The 16,152-nt window shown below is 44.1% G+C and overlaps 1 pseudogene; it reads right to left on the reverse strand.

Moving 5' to 3' along the window:
- Window positions 1–8,743: 8,743 nt before the first annotated feature.
- Window positions 8,744–15,893, reverse strand: LOC141573957 (death-inducer obliterator 1-like; annotated as a pseudogene).
- Window positions 15,894–16,152: the final 259 nt, after the last annotated feature.

Below are 16,152 nucleotides of genomic sequence, written 5' to 3' on the forward strand. Positions count from 1 at the left end.
ACCACAATTTCTTTATCCAGTCATCTGTTGATGGACATTTAGATTGCTTTAAAGTCTTGGCTATTGTAAATAGTGCTGCTATGAACATTGGGGTGCATGTATCTTTTTGAATTAGAGTTTCTTCTGGATGTATGCCCAGGAGTGGGATTGCTTGATCATATGGTAAGTCTATTATTAGTTTTTTGAGGAATCTCCATGCTGCTTTTCATAATGGCTGCACCAAACTACAAAGAATACTCGTATTTACATCTTCTTTGACCTCTGATTACTCAATCTATGGCTATTAATCAACATTTCTCTAAGAAAGAAACATTAAAAACTGTATACTACTTTCATAACTAATAAACCAAAACTTACACTTTTACAAATGTGTTTGCTCCAATTTTTAAATGAGTGTATATATTGAATGGAACTTGTAAAATTTAATGAAATCACAAATCTGATAGATTCTCTTCAATGCTAAAAGTAGCTATAACATTTTAAAAATAACATTTGCTAACATCTCAGAGCTTAAGTACCAGGTCCTGTTCAGCTTTAGATATGTGATATTATCAATATTCAAAACAGCCCCATGATATAGGTCCTCTGATTATGGCCTTGAAATTCAGACATGGAGAAACTAAGCAACTTGCTCATGGTCACACAGGCAGTTGGGACTGGAGTCCAGGGTCCCATGCCATGTGCCCCTTTATCATTATACTGAATACAAAATAGATTGTAACCATTTCATTAAAACCAATTAGAGAAATGCTAATAGTAATCACTTCCTTGTTTTTGTTTGTAGTTTTATCATCTAAGGATCCGCTCCTAGACATTATGTGTAAGTTTTAACTTATTTCTGAAAAAGTAGAAAAATACATATTGGATGACGTTGTGTCCAGCATTATTTATTCAGCATGACTTATGAGATTTATCCATTTGTAACCTGTAGTTGTGTTCCATTCATCTCCTTGTTGTATAGTCTTTTTTATTTTTAATTGAAGTATAGTTGGTTCACAGTCTTGTGTCCCTTGTCGTATAGTCTTTCACTGTATTTATATTTGTATATATATTTATATCACAAATCATGTATCTGTCCTGATACGGATGGGCTTTGGGGTTGTCTCCAGTTTTGGGCTAGTGTAACGAATATGACACTAACAGTCTTGTGTATGCTTCTGTATTTATCAGCTCAGGCTACGATGACAACACCACAGACAGGGAAGTTAAACAACACATTTATTTTCTCATGGTTCTGGAGATTAGAATTTCAAGTTCAAAGGTGCCACTATGGGTGGTTTCTGGAGTGACTTCTGTCCTCGGTCTGCAGATGGCTGCCTTCTCTCTGGGTCCAAATGGCCTTGGATGAGCAGAGGAGGAGGGATGGAGGGGCAGGAGAGGGAGAGGTTCTGGTGTCTCTTCTAATAAGGACACCAGTCCTATCAGATTAGGGCTCCACCCTGAGGACTTCACTTAACCTCCATTTGGCCCTGTCTCCAGGTACCGCCACACTGGGGATGGGGCTTCAACAAAGGAACTTTGGGGAGGGACACAGCTCAGACTGTGACAGTCTCCCAGGGCACATGCACGTAGTTTTGCCTTTTGCATTTAATATATAATTTACCGGCATATGTTGTTTTATTGTTCTTTGCTTTATTGCACTACGAAGATACTGCGTTACTTTACAAATTGAAGGTTTCTGGCAACCCTGCCTTGTCAGGTGACGGTCAGCAGTTTTTAGCAAGAAAGTATTTTTATTTATTTTTGGGTGTTTTTTGGGGGGAAGGGGATTGTTACTGAGTCCAAACTCATTCTGCTCACCGCATGACAGGCCAATAAATCGGGAGACAGGGTGTTGGGGCAAGGAATAGACTTTATTTGGAAAGCCGGCAGACAGAGAGAATAGAAGACTACTGTCTTGGAGAACCATCCTACTCTAGTCAAAATACAGGCTCTCTTTATACAAAAAAAATAAACAAAAACCGGGGGGGGGGGTGTAGTTCATTTTTGCAAACTTCTTGCTGTAGAAATTCTTTGTTCTTGTAGCCATCCATGTGGGTCAGGCCATGGTGTCCCTGAAAATCTCCAACAAAATAAAGCTTATTCTCTATTTGCAACTTGCCATCTCTACATAAGTGCAGAAGTGCATCCTTAAAGGTCAGAGTCCTGAGAACAGGCTCTCAGGCAACATTTTAGGCTCTACCTAAGTGCAGAAGAGCTAACATCCTGAAACTTCAGAGCCCCTAGAACAGACTCTCCTGTCTATTTCAGGCTAAAGGCAACATTGTTTCACAAAAGGTGCAGAGCTGGCAAGACTGAGCCTAGAAAACAGGGCACAGTGGTCAAAACTAACGGATCCAATATAGAGTCAGATTTGTTCTCCTTTATTACACTTAGACAAATCATAAAGATTTGTTAAATGCCTTGGGGTTTTCTTCATGCATTCTCATTCCCTCCTACCATACTGAATCCTCCTAAAATTGTAGTTGACCATGCCCCCAAAAGAATAATGTGCTATCCAAGAGTGAATTATTTGTGCAGATGGTCAGCTTCTCTTAAAGGTTATCTCTGATAATACGTCTTATGAAAAAGGGTAGAGAATACACACAGACGGCTGAGAAAGAAAATGTCTGCTTGTGAAGAATGAAAATACAAGTTTTTATTAAATTATTCAAGATTATCCATGGAATGTTACAGACATCATAAACACTTCACAGACTTCAGCCAACCACATTACATGTGGAGATAAATAACATTTGAAACAAGACAATCAAACAATTGACTATGTAATCACATTATCAAAGTACAATGTGAGAAATACTGTTGTGGTATTAGCGCTGTCGTTACCGCTGCTGCTACTAATGTCACTGTTCCTACAACAGCTACGAGCTAGCCCTCCTATACTGAGCCCCTAGAATGCACTGGAACTGTAATTAGCATTTCTACAAAATCTCCTTTAATACTCAGAGCATTCATGTGAAAGGAGGTGACATGGTTAATTCAGTTTTAGATACTGACACATAAAAGCATGAAATAATTTATACAATATCAAACAATAACCAATAATTCTTAGATTTAAAACCGAGACCAAGACATTTCTGATTATACTTTTATAGCTAGAAAATTACATTATATAAGAAACTTTTTCAGTAAAAAATAAGCGGTGTAGTCACTAATTGATTTGGTTATCATCCTAATACCCTGTGTCATCCTATTTTAGTAAACTTTCTTGAAATTTACTCAGGCCAATATGCTTGAAAATAAAGAATAACAGCGATTTACCTGTGTCCCAGGATCTAGGTGTCTGGGTGGGATCTCAAGCCAATATAGGAAGTCTGTCAGGCCTAAATGTTATTTCCAGCTCTTCACATGGTCGACATTACAAGAATAGTCACTGCAACAGATAATATAATTTCATATATAAAAACATCCAGAAGCTGTGATTTGTCCTGAGATGCAGGGCAGCTCACTCATCCCTAGTTAACCACTCCTGTGAGAAGCGGCCGGTATCCACAGGGCTCTGCAACGAAGACACTGCATGTGAATGTTAACCTCATGTATCCTTGGGAGCCAGTGGACCAGATTGTCTAAACTGTCTTGATGGTCAAGTTGGTAGTAAAACCATTTGTGGTGGTGTGTGATGGGGGTACGTGAAGGTGATAAATAAACTGGGAGTGCATTTGAGGGGCTTTTTCTAGGGAGCATAAATCCAAGTGGTTCTGTTCAAAGTCTCCAAATGGGTCAGGAGTATTCCTATTCCATGCAGGTACGGAGAACTGCAAACGAGCCTAACAAGCCTGTTGGTGGAAGTTTCTGGGTGGCTGTGCAACCACACACATACGCATATTATATATGCTCATATACCTGTACATACATATAAATATATATATTTACATATGAATATATTTAAATATGTGTAGTTGTTCTATATGTAAATGGTGATCATCGGATACACTATCTTCTCTATTTACTTGAAATACATTAATAGACAACTTAGTTCATGTTTTCCTGTGATCTTTTCATTTTTTTCTGTTCCTCTGGTACCTCTCTCGACTATTTTTTCCCTCCACCTTTCACACTAGAAGATGTCCTCACATGCCCCAGAGTCCTCCCCTGCCCATTCATATTTGTGTGCTTGGTAGGAATCAGCTGAAAATGAATGCTGTGTGCCTGGGGGATGGCTTGGATCTCTCAGAGCTCCTTCCTGAATTAAATGCGGGGGGAATGAATATGGATCTGGAAGTCTTTGCCTTGGACAGCTTCCATAAACTCACGCGTGTCCTGCAGTCTCCTGTCCAGCAACACTGAACGTGGCTGCCAGGATCCTGGAAGCTGAACAAGGAAAGGAGAAGCGGGGGTTCAGCTTACAATTTACAAATAAGGCTCTTGTTTTCAGCAGGACAGTCTATCCCCCTACCTCACCTTTGCTCTCAGCATGATTTTTTATCAGATTTAACCATTTGTTGTAATTCTAAAACTGTGACCCATTTTAATCCTGAATGTCCCAGTTTAAACCTTCAAATGGCTGTACCATGTTTAACCAAAGATATTTAATGTCTCCAGTTTTGAAGAAAAAAATTTTAAAGATGCTATAAACATATAGTTACACATGTTTTAGAGGATCTATTTTTCCCCTGGGTAAAAACCTAGGGGCAGAATTGCTAGTTTACAGAAAAGGAGTGTGGTTAAATTAATTTTTTCCAAAACGTTTGTACCATTATGGCATCTCATCATCAATCTAAGAGCTCAAGTTTTCCATGTCATTCCCAATACTTGATATTTTTTGTCAGCTGTTATAATGGGCCTAGCTGTTATTGTTACTTAGCTTAACATAAAAGTCAATATGTTACTGGGGTTCTACTTTTGTTTTTCTAAAGAAAACTGTTGGCCACTGGGTCACCTACCAGGGCCAGGTAAGTCTCGATGACAGAGAAGTGCACCACATGCATGGATGGAGCAGAGACGAGTTATTTCCTGGCTCTACAAGGTGAGTCCAAAGCACCGATACCACTTGGCTGAATTTCTGTCTTAATTTCACTTTTTAACGCTAATTTACTGTTTCTGTGTTTTTGCTACATTTACAGCTGTAAGTTGGTGCTCATTAATGGCAACAGTGGTTTGAAGTTTGTTTTCTCTTTGTTCTTAAAACTATTTTTATGTAGATATAATTCACATTATATAAAATTCAATATGTTAACCATTTAAAAATGTACAATTGGGGCATCAACACAATGGTGGAACTGGGTTTTCCTGATCCTCTCCCCTTCCATGGATGTATTAAATAAACAGCCACACAAGAGTCAATTCCCTGTGAGAGAAATCTAAAAACGGTGCATTCTCCTACACACTGGATGGCTGGGCAAATATCTGAACGTTAGGAAAAGCTGAGATACACCTGTGCCATAAACCCAGGGCCCAGCACTGAGCCTTACACTCAGGATGCAACCCCAACTCTCACCTTCTCTCTAAGGAGCACAGGGTCAGAACAAATCATCTATGGTGCCAGCACTCAGAGTTGCCTTCTGAGGGACTGGCCCCTAAATCACTTAGCCCAGGGAGCTCGGGGGGCTCAGCATTCATGAGTACCCCAGGGAACCACAGATACAAAAGCAGGGGTTTTAAATAGGTGTGTAAGCACTTCCAAGGGCCATTTCTCCTAGCTCAGCACCAAGCAAGTGGGCAAAACACTCAGCACCAAGCAAGGAGGCATATGAAGATGTAAATACTACAGAGCTATATTTTATTTTTTACATCTTCATATGTAAAAATAAAATAAGAAACAAAACAAGCGGGGGAGGGAGTAAAACAGCAGATCTTTTAGAACTTATATGACCCTAAATGACCATCAGTTTAAAACAATTAGATATCGTTACAGAGCAACATATATGAACCACACAGTAACCAAAAATGTTTAAAAAACTATATTAAGATATGGAAAAACAAGCAAGAGAAACACAAGTATAACAATAAAGAAAATCAATTAACCGTAAGGCAAGAATCTGAAAGAAGAAAAGGACAGAGAAGAACTACAAAAGCAGTCGGCAAAGTAGCAGGATACAACATTAACGTATACAAATCAGCTGCATTTCTTTACACTAACAGTGAATTAGCAGGAAAAGAAAGTAAAGAAACAATCACTTTTAAAATCATGTCCAAAACAATAAAATACTGACCAAGGAGTAAATCTGACCAAGGAGGTGAAAAACTTACACATGGAGAACTATAAAACATTGATTAAGGAAAATAAAGATGACTTAAGGAAATGGAAAGATATCCCATGCTCTTGGACTAGAAGAATCAGTATTGTTAAAATGGCCATACTGCCCAAAGCAATCTACAGATTTAATGCAATCCCTGTCAAGTTATCCATGACATTTTTCACAGAACTAGAACAAATAATCCTAAAATTTATATGGAATCATAAAGGACCTAGAATTGCCAAAGCAATACTGGAGAAAAAGAACGAAGCTGAAGGAATAACCCTCCCAGACTTCAGACAATACTACAGAGCTATATAGTAATCAAAACTGTGTGGCACTGGCATAAAAACAGACATAAGGACCAATGGAACACAACAGAGCCCAGAAATAAACACACAGATCTACAGTAAATTAATCTCCGACAAAGAAGGCAAGACTATAAAATGGAGAAAAGACAGTCTCTTCAGCAAGTCGTGTTGGAAAAACTGGACAACAGCATGTAAATCAATGAAGTTAGAACACTCCCTCACACTACACACAAAAATAAACTCAAAATGGCTTAAAGAATTAAATGTAAGACAAGACACAGTAAACCTCCTAAAAGAAAACATAGGCAAAACATTCTCTGACGTGAATCTTAGCAATGTTCTCCTAGGGCAGTCTACGAAGGCAATAGAAATAAAAGCAAAAATTAACAAATAGAACCTATAATTAGACTTAATAGCTTTTGCACAGCAAAGGAAACCATAAGTAAAGAAAAACGACAACCTGCAGAATGGAGAAAATACTTGCAAATGATGTGACAATAAAGGTTTAATCCCCAGAATATATAAACAGCTTATATAACTTAATAAGAACAACAACAAAACCAATCCAAAAATGGGCAGAAGACCTAAGCAAGCAATTCTCCAATGAGGACATACAAATGGCCAATAGGTATATGAAAAAATGCTCAATATCACTAATTATCAGAGAAATTCAAATCAAAACTACAGTGAGGTATAACCTCACACCAGTCAGAATGGGCATTATTCAAAAGCCCATGAACAATAAATGCTGGAGAGGGTATGAAGAAAAGGGAACCCTCACACACTGCTGGTAGGAATGTAGTTTGGTGCAGCCATTATGGAAAACAGTATGGAGAGTCCTCAAAAAATTAAAAATAGACTTACCATATGATCCAGCAATCCCACTCTTGGGCATATATTTGAAGGGAATTCTAATTAGAAAAGATACATGTATCCCACTGTTCATAGCAGCACTATATACAATAGCCAAGACATGGAAGCAATCTAAATGTCCATCAACAGACAACTGGATAAAGAAGTTGTAGTATATTTATACAATGGAATACTACTCTGCCATAAAAAAGAACAAAATAATGCCATTTGCAACAACATATATGGACATGGAGATCATCATTCTAAGTGAAGTAAACTAGAAAAAGAAAAATACCATGATATCTCTCATATGTGGAATCTTAAACAAAAAGAAGAGGACACTAATAAATTCACCTACAAATCAGAAACAGACTCGCAGACCTAGAATACAGTCCTACCGTTACTGGGAGAAAGGGAGTGGGAAGGGATAAATTTAGGAGTTTTACATTTGCAAATGTTAACAACTATATATAAAAATAGATTAAAAAAACAATTATTTGTATAGCACAGGGAACTATATTCGGTATCTTCTAATAACCATCAATGAAAAATAATATGTAAATGAACATATGTATGTCTATCCATGGCTGGGACGTTGTGCTGTACACCAGAAACTGACACATTGTAACTGATTATACTTCAATAAACATTTTTTTAAAAAGAACTCAGACACAAAACAGAAAAAAAAAATACCTGGGAAAACACTTCAGTGGGGGGAAAAAAAGAAATACAACAACAAACTTAAAACAAATAAATGGCATAAGTACATACCTATAATAATTATTTTTAAATTTGTTTAAATTTATTCTTATTAAAGTCTAGTTAATTTATAATGTGTTAGTTTCAGGTATACAGCAAAGTGATTCAGATGTGTTTACGTATATATAGGTATATATACATTTGCTTTTTCACATTCTTTTCTGTTATAGGTTATTACAGAATATTGAATATAGTTCCCTGTGCCATATACTAGAACCTTGTTTTTTATTGATTTAATATATAGTAGTGTGTATATGTTAATCCCAAACTCCTAATTTATCCTTCCCCCACCCTTGCTTTCCCCTTTGGTAACTGTAAGTTTGTTTTCTATGTCTATGAGTCTATTTATATTTTGTTAGTAAGTTCATTAGCATTTTTCAAGATTCTACATTTAAGTGATATCATATGACATTTACCTTTCTCTGACTTAGTTCACTTAATATGATAATCTATAAGTCCATCCATGTTGCTGCAAATGGCATTATTTCATTCTTCTTTATGGCTGAGTAGTATTCCATGGTATAAATAGACCACATCTTCTTTATCCATTCATTTGTCAATGAACATTTCATTTACTTCCATGTCTTGGCTATTGTAAATAGTGCTGCAATGACCATGGGGTGCACGTTATTTTTTCAAATAAGAGTTTTCTCTGGATACATGCCCAGGAGTGGGATTGCAGGCTCATATGATAACTCTAGCTTTATTTTTTTTAATTCTCCATACTGTTCTTCATAGTGGCTGCACGAATTTACATTGAACCAACAGTGAAGGAGGGTTCCATTTTCCTCATACCCTCTCTAGCATTTATTTATAGATTTTTGAATGATGGCCATTCTGACCGGTGTGAGGTGATACCTCATTGTAGTTTCAACTGGCATTTCTGTAAAAATTAGCATCACTGAGTATCTCTTCATGTACCTGTTAGCCATCTAAATGCCTTCTTTGGAGGAAGGTCTATTTAGGTCTTCTGCCCATTTTTTTGATTGGGTTGTTTGGGGTTTTTTGGTATTAAGCTGCATGAGCTGGTTGTATATTTTTCAAGATTAAGCTCTTATCAGTTGCATCATTTGCAAATATTTTTCTCCCAACCTGTGTTGTCTTTCTATTTTTTTTTTCCTTCTGTAGATGTTTATTCTACTTCAAGGAACAAAGTTCTGAAGTCCATGTTTTAATGTACAGTGATATAATACTCTGCAATATAAAATACAATTTACAGAAATTTGTCAGGTAAACCTAAAGAAACACACATGATTTTTACATTTGTCATATTTAAATTAGAAAAGTTTGTTTTATATGTTAAAAAAACCTTCACATCACGTCACATGTTGGGACCTGACACCACTTTAATGCAATTTAACCTACTGACTCTGGTCTATAACCAATCATCCCAAATGGGTAAGTTCTCTCTGTTCTTATACCGTAAAACATTTGTGTCAGAAAGTGAAAATCTGTAGTGATATACAATGGAATAGACTCTGAGGAACAAATGAAATTCTCTAATTTTACATTTGCAAAAGTAAGTTTATAAAAATATAAAAAAAAAATTACCAAAGTGTCTTTGTACAGTCAAATAAATTAGGTTTTCTCTACTTCACACTTAAGTACTCGGAAAATACAGTGTACTGTATTTCACAGCGAAAAGCTTTCTAGTTTGTAGTTCTTGAGCCAATATCACTATTTTCCATTTCGTCCTTTATACAAGTATTGTTCGATTTTGATGGCAAGTTTATAACCTGATAACAGTTTGGAGCTAGTGCACTTTACCTGGGATACAGAAAGAAATGCTCAGATGGTAAAGTTCAACAAACAATACTTTCCTGATTATTCAGATCAAAGAAACCCACCTCCCCCTTTAAAGTACACTTAATTGGTTTATTTTCTCTTTAGGGTGGTAAAATTTAAACCTTTTTAAAATAAACTGTTTTTAAAATTTAACAACTTCTACTCAGATGTTGCTTTTAATCATGTTTTTGAAAAAATGTGTAAGATGATATACAAGATCTTGTGTTAGCTCACAGGGAAAAAGAATATGAAAATGAATATATGTATGTTCATGTATGACTGAAAAATTGTGCTCCACACCAGAAATTGACACAGCATTGTAAACCAACTATAACTCAATTAAAAAAAACTGAGCTTTTGCTCGGAAACGTGTTTTGTTCCCTGGCTGAATTTGTAATTCAAATTTCTTTATGACAAGAGAAAGACTTACCTGTAAGTTCTGCGTTTCTCAACCTCCCAGATATGAGCTAACACCCAACATGGCTCTCTCACAGCCAGGAGACTGACAAAGCCTCCGGAAACAGAAACACGGGCAAGACGTCAGGAAAGGTATGGCTCTGGGAGTTCCCTTAAAGCTCAAGTCCTAAAAGCTCAACTTCCCTTAAAATTTACAAGTCAAGAGTAGGAAAATGAATATATGTATATTCATGTATGGCTGAGGAATTCTGCTGTACACCAGAAATTGACACTCATTGTAAACTGACTATAATGCAATTAAAAAAAAATGTAAACAATTTACGAGTCAAGTTACTAGAAAAGATAACTTTAGAATCTGAGAAAGCAATATGCTTTTGTAGATAACTCATTTCAGTAATTTTTAATGGAAATGTTGAGTTCTTGGTGTGTTTTTTTTAAAGCATCAGAATTGGAAAGGTGTGAAATTTTGTGAGAAGCCATTATACACAAAATGAGTCAGTCATTTCTGGAGTTCAGAACATTCTATTCAGCCTGAGTTCAGAGCTCTTTCAAAGACCCCCTGTTGAACCCGCTTGTGAGCCCTGATCTCGAGCCCACGGCCCTAGGTCTGGGCGTCCAGGCCTCAGCCTTGAGGTCCCGGGGGACGCTGCTGGCTCCAGCTGTGGTCTCTTCGCCGCCGCGCTCCCGCTCACAAGCCTGGTCGCGGTCGCGGTCGCGGTCCATGCTGCGGGACCTCTCCCGGTCGCGCCTGCGGTCGTGGTCTCGGTTGCAGCTCCGCTCGCGACCCGAGTCCCACTCGCGGCCGGCATCCTTGTCCCGGTGTCGGTCCCAATCGCGGCCGCGGTCTCGGTTGTAGCTCCGCTCGCGACCCGAGTCCCACTCGCGGCCGGCATCCTTGTCCCGGTGTCGGTCCCAATCGCGGCCGCGGTCTCGGTTGTAGCTCCGCTCGCGACCCGAGTCCCACTCGCGGCCGGCATCCTTGTCCCGGTGTCGGTCCCAATCGCGGCCGCGGTCTCGGTTGTAGCTCCGCTCGCGACCCGAGTCCCACTCGCGGCCGGCATCCTTGTCCCGGTGTCGGTCCCAATCGCGGCCGCGGTCTCGGTTGTAGCTCCGCTCGCGACCCGAGTCCCACTCGCGGCCGGCATTCTTGTCGCGGTGTCGGTCCCACTCGCGGCCGCGGTCCCAGTCCCGCTCCTGCTCCAGGTTCCGCCCGCTCCCGCCCCCAGCATTCCCGAGCTCGCGCTCCTGCCTGCGGTCCCCGAGGGCTGGGCCCCGACGACTGTCTGGCGGCGGTGCCTCAGGCTCCTCCAAGGGCTTCTCCTTGGGCCCGGCCTCGAGCCGCTCCCTTGGCCGCCCTTCGAATGCCTGGTTCCGGTACTCGTGGGCCTTGCCCTCGCGAAAGTCGCGGGAGCCCACTGCCCCTCGGCCTCCAGAGAGCAGGGCGGGGGGCGGCCCGGCCTCGTCCCACCTGTTCTTCCTGCGCTGGCGGGGGTGGGGCGGAGGGGGCGGGGGTGCTTGGCTGGGTGGCTCCGGCAGCCAGCAGGCTCCGGCTTCACGCGGGGCGGGGACGGGGGGGGGGGGGTTGGCCCTGGATGTGGAAATGCCGGGGCGCCGGCTCACTCTTCTCAGGAAAAGGGGTGGACCCCGAAACTGCAGGGGGTGCCGGTGCCCTCTGTTTTGCAAATCTGAGCAGTGAATTGACTCTGCTTTTCAAACTGAGGAGGCTGCATTCCCCTGGGTACCGGCATGAAATTTGGTGCTTGGCCTCTAGACCCTTCAAACCAGTTGGGGTGGGGACCCTGGGCAGTTTCAAACTGGCTCGAATGTGGCCCTCTTGGGCCCACAAAGTGGAGGGGGATGGTCCTCCCTGGCCTCCGAACTGAGAGGGAGGAGGGCCTCCCCCGGGGTCTTTTAAACTGAGACAGCAGAGGCCTTCTTTGGAGTCCAAACTGGAAAGAGGCCATAGCCCTGTTTCCCACCACCTGGGCTTGTTTCAGGCCTTCAAACTGAGCAGGAGGGCCTGCGGCCTCGGCCTCGCTATACGGGGGTCTTGGAATTCCCTTTCCTCGCTCTGGGGGGCTGTTTGTGTTCTTCCAGTGTTGGTGGTGCTGCTCCTCTGGGCACGCAAGATGAGAGAGGGAGGGGCCCCTGGTGTCAGCTTAGGGAGGCGGCCCGTGTGACCCAGAGAACAAGGAAGGGATGGGCCCCTTTTGTGGCCTGAAGGTGGCCAGCGGGGCCCTCCTCTTGGCCCGTCCTTACTGGAAATTATATTCTCTTCCCGGAAACGGAGGGGCTGGACCTCGTGGTCCTGGGAAGCCGGAGCCGCACAGGCCTGCCATCCTGAAAGGGCGCGTGGTGCGGGTCCCGTTGGCCCTGGAACTGGGCCGGAGGCGGCCCTCCTGTCTGGGCGGGTGGGGGGAACGCGCCGGCCTGCTCGCCAGGCCTGGGTTGTGGCTCTCTGTCTCCCTCAGTGTCAGCTGCTGGGAGGTCACTTTTTGCAGCAAGCAGCGTTTCTTGGATCCTTGTACTGAGAGGAGCCAAGGGGCCTTTCCTGATCCCTTCCCGGCGGGGGTGGGGGGGGGAGGCTGGAGGGAGGCGCTCCGGGGAGTGCGCGGCAGCACCTCGCAGGCCGGCGGCGGGCGTCACGCTCTGGGCGGGCTGCTGGCCCGGGCTGTCTGAGCGCTCGCGCGTGGGCGGCTGGGCCTCCCCGCCAGGAGCCCACCGGGGACGGGCTGACTCTGGCTCCTCCTGGGCCAGCCCGGCCCCTCTGGGCCCTTCTCCGGCTGGCGGGGTGGCGGGGGGCTCTGGGGCGGCTTCGCTCTTGCTCTCGCTGCTCTCCGGGGCCAACCGTCAGGCCTGCCGAGGGCCCTGACTGCTGCGCCCGGGCGTTGTCGGGCCGGCCCCTGGCTGGTGGAGGGGGCGCGGCCGGCCGGCCCACAGGCTGCTGCTCCTGGGGAAACAGCTGGGCCCAGTGCAGCGACGCCTTTGGGGGTGACGACATGAGGGCCTCCGACAGGGAGAAGTGGCCCTCTGCTAACTGAGAGCTGCCCCCTGCTCCTGCACTTGTCTCTTCTGCCCCTCGACCTGCTTGTTGAGTTCCCCTGTCATCTTCTGCTTCTCAGCCATGGAGAGGGCAGAAATGCTGGTGGCGAAGCCGGTGGGCTTCCCCATGCCCGAGCCGTGCTTGTCCGCACACATTCTGTTGGGCACACCGTGGATGGTCACTTCAGCTTCTGCTAAAATCGTCTGGTCCTCTGGGTCATAGGCCACCTCCTCCCGCTCTGCCAACTCAGAGGCCTTTTCCGCGTCCTGCCTTTGCCCCCAGTCACCCAGCTGAGTGTGGAAGGCTCTCACGGGACCGTACCCTCCCTCAGGGTCATATGGTCTGTCATCTTCCTCTTCCTCTAGACCTTGTCTTTTGAGAACTGACCAAACTGCTGGACGATGGGTGGCAGCTCACTGTCGGCCTTGGCCCTGGAGTCTTGGTGGGAGGCCGGGGCGGACTCTGCATCCTCCTTGCTGGGGGTGGGGGTGGCCTGACAGCTTCTTCCCAGAGAGTCTGCAGGATATGTTCCAAGGGCGACGCTGTTTTTGAAGTAGAGGACGCGACAGAGGAAGTGACTGAGGTGACTCTTGCTGAGGCAGGTGATGCTGTCACGGAGTTTGTGGCTCCTGGCTTGAAGGACAACAGTGGTTTTAACACCGAAGACCTAATACTTCTGGAAGAGCGAGGAGACCCCGAGGGTGTGCTGACAGCCGTGTCCCCAGAGCACAGCTGATACTTGGGGAGTTTCTTTTCAGGCAACAGGGCCTTGGGCACCTTGGGATAGATGGGAGTGTCTGTTTCTTCTTCAGTCTGAGGTCTCCTGTCCGATTCTCCAGTATCTGAAGGACATTTGATTTTGTTGACAGATTACTAACCCAAGGATTTTGATTGGACATGGTGACTCAAGACCTGGTCCCTCAAAGGGCAAGAGTTTGGATGGAATGGAGTCAAAGGGTGCTTAGCAGGATTGGGTAGAGGTCCTTGACATGCCTGCTATTGTTAGCGACCACGCCAGCTGAAGTGGCCACGGCTGCTAAGACAGGAGGAGAGGGACAGAGGCCACCTCCTCCTCCGTCGCAGGGTGAAAGCAGATCAGGCCCAGCTCCTTAGACACAGAAGATCTGAGTTTGCCGACATAATTCCAAATGGCCCTTGGGGCGATTTTCATTTTGTTCATGGTTTCCTTTACTGTGCAAAAGTCTTTCAGTTTATTAGGTTCCATGTATTTATTTTTATTTTCATTACTCTAGGAGATGGACCCAAAAGGAGGGAGACTGAAAGACCTAGTAGTAAAACTAGAAAGGTTAAAAGACCTAGTATGGAGGTTAAAAGACAAAAGTAGTAAAATCACCTCTATCCACAATAAGCAGTTAAGGAATACACAAAACAATTAGCTGTAAAATATATTTAAAATAGTAATTGTGAGGAGAGGAGAGTACAAATGCAAGGTATTTAAAATTATTTAAATTATAAGATGGACCTAACTGCCATGTGTAGGGCATTCCATCCAAAAGCAGCAGATTACACATTCTTTTCAAATGCGCGTGGCACATTCTCCAAAATAGATCACATGCTTGACCCCCAAATCAAGCCTTGGTGAATTTTAGAAAACTGAAATCAAATCAAGCATCTACTCTGACCACAATGCTATGAGGCTAGAAATCAATTGCAAGGGGAAAAAAATGTGAAAAGCACAAACACGTGGGGTTTAATAATACACTACTAAACAACCAATGGATTACTGAATAAATCAAAGAGGAAATTTTAAAAAATACTTGAGACAAATGAGAGCAAAAACACAAGGATCCAAAAACCTATGGAATGCAGCAAATCAGTCCTAAGTGGGAAGTTTATGGCAATGCAAGCTTACCTCAGGAATCAATAATCACTTTAAATGTCAATTAACTAAATGCTACAATCAAAAGATATAGGGTGGCTGACTGGATAAGAAAATGAGATCTATCTATATGCTTCTTATAAGAGACTCACTTCTTCGTAGTCAAGGGGCGGCAGGGAGCCCCATCCATGAGCTTCCCCTGTGGGACCATCAGCGCTTTGCGCAAGCTCCCATTTCTGAGGCCCAGGTGTCTGTGCTGGAGCCTTGGGGGTCCCGAGCACGCCCCGGGCCCGGCTGTCGCACCGACTCACTGAGGGCCGGAGGTTGGGTGCCGGGCGGCAGGGCCAGAGCAAGGCAGCAGCAGCCCCGGGTACCCTGCGTACTGGCTTGTTTTCCGGGCACCGCCGACAGTTGTTGGATGCGATTTTAAAAGCTATTGTTTCTTTCCCTTCCTTTCCTTTCCTGATACTTCATCGTTAGTGTAGAGACATGTAACTGATTTCTGCATGTTAATCACGTATCCCGACGGATGCCCACTCCATTCCCGGGACCGGCAGGGGGTGGGGCTCAAACTAACTGAGCCTGAGGAGGTCGCCAGGCTCTGGGGCGTCCAGAAGAACCGGCCCGCCGCGAATTACGGCAAACTGGGCCGCTCGCTCTGACACTGCTACGAGGAAGGCGTCCTGCAGAAGGGGGCTGGCCAGCGTCATGTGTACAGCTCTGTGCACGAGCCTGGAGGCCCTCTTCTCTCTGGCCTTCCCGGACAATCAGCGTCCAGCTCTCAAGGCAGAGCTTGACTGGTTGGTCAGTGAGGGGGACACAGTCCCTTTGTCCCACTTGGACTAGAGCCCCGCCTACCTCCCAGAGCTGGCTGGCCCTGCCCCGCCCTCGGGGTGGCTACTCTTACTAGCACCTGGCAGTTGCTCCCCTGCCACTGGTGAGTGCTGCCCTGTGTACACAGAGGTGAAT

Source organism: Camelus bactrianus, chromosome 18, assembly GCF_048773025.1.
Source record: "Camelus bactrianus isolate YW-2024 breed Bactrian camel chromosome 18, ASM4877302v1, whole genome shotgun sequence".
Lineage (NCBI taxonomy): Eukaryota > Metazoa > Chordata > Mammalia > Artiodactyla > Camelidae > Camelus > Camelus bactrianus.